The sequence below is a fragment of the Entelurus aequoreus genome, linkage group LG04 (assembly GCF_033978785.1).
Source record: "Entelurus aequoreus isolate RoL-2023_Sb linkage group LG04, RoL_Eaeq_v1.1, whole genome shotgun sequence".
Taxonomy (NCBI): domain Eukaryota; kingdom Metazoa; phylum Chordata; class Actinopteri; order Syngnathiformes; family Syngnathidae; genus Entelurus; species Entelurus aequoreus.
In genome coordinates this window covers 55,535,380-55,542,964 of record NC_084734.1, presented here as the reverse complement: position 1 = coordinate 55,542,964, position 7,585 = coordinate 55,535,380, and positions in this window count along the sequence as shown.

Genomic DNA, 7,585 nt, shown 5'->3' with positions numbered 1-7,585 from the left:
CCCGAAGGACCAACCACGATCGCTCTGCACCGAGGACAGAAAGCAGCCGGCGGGCCGTGAGTAAAATCAGCTGATGGACGTCATGAATGAATGAATGAACGTGCAGCTGCGCTGTATGGAATCATTCAAACGCTATGGAAAGGAAAGTTGCAGATTGTGGATGTTAAATGCAATAAAACAGGATGTTGGAAGGACGTTTAAGAATGAAATAAGTGGACATTAAATTGAGCTGTGTGATTATCTGGAATGATGTCTGGCACACCTGAGACGGCAGCTGAGGCCGACGACATGCTGGGAACGCGCATTGCTTCGCACAGAGGCAGACTGGGCGCGTGCACGAGGAGGCTAAATTAAATAAAGACGTTGATGACTGATGTTAGTAACAAGATGGATGGATCTTTATTGTCATTGCACAAGTACAACAACCATTAGTTTTCAGCACAAACCCGTTCAAGATTAGACAAACAAACATTGTACGATGCATCGCGTAAAAGGTGTGAAAAAGGTAGACGCTGGGGTAGGATTAGTAAAAACAAACCCCTCTACCCCATCAGACCCTGAGAACACTACAATGATGAAACATTAAATATTAAGAGTATGTGAAAGTTCGACTCCAACCTTGTTTCCTTTACTTTCTATTCAAATTTAACTTCAGACATCTCGCGGGCCAGACTGACGATGCTGGTGGGCCACAATTGGGGTACCCCTGCACTAGACACAAACCATAACAAAGGCACAAACAAAGACCAACTTTCATTAATTCAAGTTGGAGTGTCTCAGACCATCTCCTGGGCAGAGCCGTGTATAACAAGAGTATGGCCAACTCGGTTTCAAAGTTGGTAGCAAACATGGCGCCCTTTAGTCACCAGAGGGGCTTTTGAGTAATCAGTATGGCCAGATGATTTCCTAAATAAGGGGTTTGCCAAACAGTCAGAGACCAAGATCCACGGCTCTGTTCCTGGGGAACTCAACAGTGTTAAAATGTAACATTTTCACATTCAGTTTTACATTTGTAAGGACGTAACTTAGCTTAGCTCAGGGTTACTATAGCTACAAGTAGAAGTCGTAAACACAAAAAGCCAAGTGGTTAAAATGTGATTCTGAAGTGAATATTTGTGCAGCTTCACTAAGACTCTACCTCGAGCGGCCCACAGGTAAATTTAATTTGTGACCCGAGTCCACTACAAATATGTATGCGGACTCGCATACCCGAGTCTGCAACTGGAAGTGGCATCCGGTGCAACAAAGGTATCGAAATTTGGCAGTTTAATTTTAAGTGAATGAGTATCTTGTCGTAACGACGGAATTCTGTCGGTACCTATGAAAGTACCAAATTCAATACCTATCTCTAATCCAACTGACTATTTACCTTATTCAGCCTCTGCCTTCACCTGCTACTGATATTAGCTAAATGTTCACAGTTTTCATAGATCAATTAGCTAGATTTTTAAAGTTTTCAACACATTACTCACTTCAAACACAAGTCCTAATGGGAAATAGAGGTCAGTTTTCAGTTTGCCACACACTAACATATTGTAGCTTAGAGGAAGAAGAGGACTGACTGTTCCCATCTTATTTGACCCCATCACTGCAGCTACTGCCTACAAGGCAAACTCAATAGGCCACCATGACATTCAGCAACCATTTCAAAAACATTTTCCTCCTTTGAATACACATTATGGTCTCTTAAGGGAAGCGCCACACAACATTGCCGCTATGGACTTCTGTATTTTTATGTGCGTGACAGTCCATACATCCCCCTCTCTCTGTCATCATCTGTTATTGTGTCGTTTCTGCACTTTGACATGCCGCTTCCTTGACACGTAAGGCGGGTTAACAGCGGAGGGACACACATTCATCCCAATAGGCAGAGTTAAAATAAGAACAAAGTTCCTTGTCAGGTTCAGTCATCTCAGTTGTCTTATGTTCAAAGCTTTAATCCAATGGTCACAAGCCTTTTTGAGCCCACATCCTATAAAACCAATATATAGAACAAACAAAAACAAAAAATAATATAAAACACTGTAAAAAAATAAAAGTGAAAAACTAACAACATGAACGCTGACCCACCATTAGTGCCGGCCTGGGGTTTGTTTTCCAGACCGATGACCAACAATCTTAACGGCCTATTGAAATGATTTTTTTTTATTTAAACGGGGATAGCAGATCCATTTTATGTATCATACTTGATCATTTTGCGATATTGCCATATTTTTGCTGAAAGGATTTAGTAGAGAACATCGACGATAAACTTCGCAACTTTTGGTCGCCGATAAAAAAAAGCCTTGCCTGTACCGGAAGTAGCGTGACGTCACAGGCTGAAGGACTCCTCACATTTCCCAATTGTTTACAATGCAGGGAGAGCGATTTGGACCGAGAAAACGACTATTACCCCATCAATTTGAGCCAGGATGAAAGATTCGTGGATGAGGAAAGTGAGAGTGAAGGATTAGAGTGCAGTGCAGGGCGCATCTTTTTTCGCTCTGACCGTAACTTAGGTACAAGCTGGCTCATTGGATTCCACACGTTCTCCTTTTTCTATTGTGGATCACGGATTTGTATTTTAAACCACCTTGGATACTATATCCTCTTGAAAATGAGAGTCGAGAACGCAAAATGGACATTCACAGTGACTTTTATCTCCATGACAATACATCAGTGAAGCACTTTAGCTACGGAGCTAACGTGATAGCATCGTGCTTAAATGCAGATAGAAACAAAATAAATAAACCCCTGACTGGAAGGATAGACAGAAAATCAACAATACTATTAAACCATGGACCTGTAAATACTTCGCCAAGCTGGAAAGCTTAACAATGCTGTTGCTAACGACGCCATTGAAACTAACTTAGCAACGGGACCTCACAGAGCTATGATAAAAACATTAGCGCTCCACCTACGCCAGCCAGCCCTCATCTGCTCATCAACACCCGTGCTCACTTGCGTTCCAGCGATCGACGGAAGGACGAAGGACTTCACCCGATCATCCGTGCGGTCGGCGGCTAGCGGCGGCTAGCGGCGGCTAGCGGCGGCTAGCGGCGGCTAGCGGCGGCTAGCGCGTCTGCTATCCAAGTCAAAGTCCTCCTGGTTGTGTTGCTACAGCCAGCCGCTAATACACCGATCCCACCTACATCTTTCTTCTTTGCAGTCTTCATTGTTCATTAAACAAACTGCAAAAGATTCACCAACACAGATGTCCAGAATACTGTGGAATTTTGAGATGAAAACAAAACTTTTTTGTATTGGATTCAATGGTGTCCGAATACTTCCGTTTAACTATTGACGTCACGCGCATACGTCATCATACATAGACGTAATCAACCGGAAGTTTAGCGGGAAATTTAAAATTACACTTTATAAGTTAACCCGGCCGTATTGGCATGTGTTGCAATGTTAAGATTTCATCATTGATATATAAACTATCAGACTGCGTGGTCGGTAGTAGTGGGTTTCAGTAGGCCTTTAAACTAGTACTCGGATGGGAATGGCAACGCCTGTGTGAAATGTTCTGGATAGTTCATTTGAACTTTATTTCAAAGTGACAGCAGAGCAAACTTCTCCCCACACACAACACTTGTGTGGTTTGGAGTTCGGGTTAGTGTTATTGTGTATTGTTTGTTGATCCGTCTAATTAGTTTTTACTGCACTATGGGTCATGTATGGAGGATTCCTGGTGAATTTATTGTCTCCCTATGATCCTCATTGGCCTAGGACACAAGTGTCTTAACAGGTATTTCACTGGCCTGCGGGACCATTTAAAAATCAACCTGCCTGTTGCAAAAAATTGCAAATAAGGACCCTAACTAACAATATATATACTGATGTGTATTTCTGGTCTTGTCATTCTCGTCCGGACAGAAGGATGACACGGTAGTGCGGCTGGATCAAAAGAGACATGGAGATGCTTAACTGAACCAAAAGTTGCTTTATTACAAGCGAGCGTAATTATACAGGACTGCAGTTCCTGGAGGAGGTCAAGTCAAAAATGAGGCACTCCTAAGTTGGAGAAGCCAAACCAACCACCAGTTTTATATTCCTCCTTCCTGTCTCTGGGTGTGTGCTAAGTCAGTACAGCACACACTGTCCATACAATAGGATGTTTGTGTGTAAGTGTCTGGAAAGACAACAGATGCAGGTCGTATCTTAGATGCTGGCATTAAGCTAAACATGTAGTCTCTTCTCACGGAAATGGCCATCACCTTTGCATACCAAGGTCCAATGTTCTTGCCTTTTCTTCCCCGAGAACTAATCCAATTCACACACAAATGTCAATAATAAAAGGCCCTATGTTATTATGTGGCCAAATTGAAATACCTACCATCTACTGGTGGTTTACTTTCTCCCAGATGAATATACACAATCACCATGTGCAAACCATAATATGAGTTAATTAATTCACTTCAATACCTTATAGATATATACCCTATGTACTACAATCATTACTGGAGGCCACAGTGGTATTAATAAGATGCGTTGCACTAACCATTCGACTAAAAACAAGATCACTTTCACTATTAAACCATGTCTGTTCATAATAACACAAAACGATGCATGATACTGTAGAAAGTGATCATTGTAACGACAAAAAAGAATGCTTGGAAGGGGAAACGCTTGTTCCTCAGACAAATGCTTGGACTTGTCCTTGCTCTAGTCTACCGAAATGACCAGACTGAAATGACAAATCTCCCGGATTCTGCTGTTTTTGAGTGCATTTAATATTGTGTAGCTTTTGCCCACAAAAGGATGACGAGGAGGTGGTCGATCAACAATCACTTTATTATAATGACATCCACAGCAGTCTCAGTGTCCACAAGAAAGCAGCGCTCTCTCCTATAATAACACCCCCGCCCCCTGTTTAATTAATCCTGTTCTACTAAAGTGTGCTTAGGTAGTTAAGTTCTGCAGCCTCAGTGAGAAAAAAAAGGCTACCTTTTTTTTAATGTACTAACCGGCCCAACTTGAAGTTACGTGGAGTGCAGTAATAGATTGTATATTATCAATAAATTAAATAAAATAGTGATGGTAAGTGTTCCAGTTCTCAAGTTTTTTGGATAACGAGTCGTCTCCCGGCTAATTTGTTATACTTTAGGTAAAGAGCAAAAATTTGGGTTACCGAAAACCCCGTAAGATCTGACCAAAACATCCTCTCATGCTCGCTAGCATTAGCTTATGACTAGAGATATGGATAGGATTTTGTTTTTCCAACCATTGGAAGGAAGAAGCTAAGTGTGAAGGTCAGTGCTGAGAAGAAGTGGATGATATTAATTGAATTTAAAAAATAAATCATCAAAACATTAGAGTGTGTAGTCGATTATGTGAAGCAGTTTAACTGAAGCACTGCTAGTCTACACCACACAGACGCATAAGGAGTTGATAATAACACTTGTATCCTATAGTATAGATGTATATCAACAGCCCATATTTTTATGGCAGGCTTATAGTAAAAGAGAGACACAGAAGGTTTTAAAAATTCCAAAAACATAACATTAACAATATAACAGTATGAATGTAACTGTAATTGGGTTAAATTTGGGTAAAAAAATGCATCTTGGGTTATTTCAGTGCTTCTCAAATATTTTCTGTTACGCCGCCCGTAGGAAAAAGAAGGCATTTTGTGGCCCCACCCTGCCATCTCCCACTCTGCGCCATGACTAAATAGTGTCTATAAAATTGTTACAAGTACACCTCTGCATAACATTGTATCCTTACAAACATTAAACAACAGTAAAAAGAAAGAAGTAAAGATCAACTTATAACAAAGAATAGTTTTAGTCTGCAGCAGAAAAGATTGAAAGTGAATCAATTAACTTGTACTTAAAAACAATTCTAATTGATCAGCAACATAAACTCAGAAGCTATATAAAACACTTTAGCATACAAAACGAAAATGAATAAAACAATTTGTGTTGATTTTTTTCATCACAATGAAGAAGTCAGGACTAATGGCTACAATGAGCACATTTTATTGTGCACAGCTTTTCAAAGAGGGGTATGGAGAATAATACTGCATGATACTGATAAAGCATGTTCCCCCCATGGGGCCCATCCCACTATTTGAGAAGAACTGGGTTGATTTATGACTGAATGTTTATATGTGTGTCTGCTGTATTTATGTCCTGTGATTGACTGGTGACCACAAGGTGTACAGCAGCTTTCACCGCAGCCTCTTTCAGTTAATGTTTGTTTTGGGGGGTTACTCCCTTCAGTCAGCAGGTAAAATGCATGCTCTATTGGGTTTAAGTCTGGAGACTGACTTGGCCAGTCTAAAACCTTCCACTTCTTGCCCCTGATGAACTCCTTTGTTGTTTTGGCATGTTATCTTGCTGCATGGTAAAGGATCTTCCAATCAGTTTGGTTGCGTCTTTCTTTAAATTAGCAGACAAAATGTTTCTTTAGACTTCTGAGTTCATTTTGCTGCTGCCATCATGTGTTACATCATCAAAGAAGATGACGTCCCAGAAGAAGCCATGCAAGTGTAATAGTGTGATGTTGTTGCGCTATATTATGAACTAGACAGGGTGTTATATTTTATTTTGAAGTATCGCTTTTATTTTGAAGAACCGGATGTCCGGTGCAGGAAGTGTCTTTGCTGTTTTTTCGATTGTTTTACTTCCTCTTCCTTCGGACTTTTCAATGAGAAGGAGCAGATATCACTCCGCCCGAAAGTTGTAACCTGTGTGTGTTTCATGTTTCCAACGCAGGTTACCAATAAATACTGAACCGACGGCATGGCGAAGTGTCCTTTATTTTAAAAAACTACACAACGCAGAATGAGACTCACTACGAAATTGGTGCCGTGACTCGTCGACTGTTCAGCTGAAGCTGACCACCGCCGTTGCTGCTGTACCTGAGACAGAGCTGATGGGGGCTGATTGCTGCAGTTCCTGCTTTTGAGGACGACACACGGGCGCTACAGATCGGCTGTGAAGAGCAGAATATCGCCGTGTGCTGAACCATCCGGAGCTGTGGCTGCAATACGGTATCCTCATCTGTGGTTTGGCTGAATTAAGAGACTCGGAAAAAAAAAAAGGGACTATTTTGCTCAAATTGTGTTATCAGTGTTTGGGTGTTATGCTGGTTCATTGTGGTGTTTTCCGTGTTGCTGGGTTGAACTAGCATATTTCGCTGTGATTTGGGGTGGGTTGCCAATATGGAAGTATTTAACGTACATGGGTCGGAAATTAAAAGTGTGGGGAGGGGTCGGGGTGTTTTGATGTACACTCCCCTGTCAATGTCCACGCCAGGTCGACCTGTATTGCAACCAGGCCATTCTACTGTGGAGGGGGGCAGACATGAGAGGCGGAGAGATGAGGTGGTCAGGCCCCGTACCCTGTCTTTCACTACAGGGGTATCACCAGTAGGTCCCGCACATCGAAACTTACCCAGTACTGGTTTGGAGTTATCTTCCAGTCAGCTAGTTGAATTAGCTAGGTCAATAGGGTCAGAGATTGGAGAATCTATCAAAGCCAGTTTGTGCCATAATGTCATCCCTGATCATACAACCACTGTAAGCCCTGACCGACCTCAGCATGTCTACCACCCTGACCAGTGTGGCACCACTGTCATTGATGCTTCAAAATTGAAT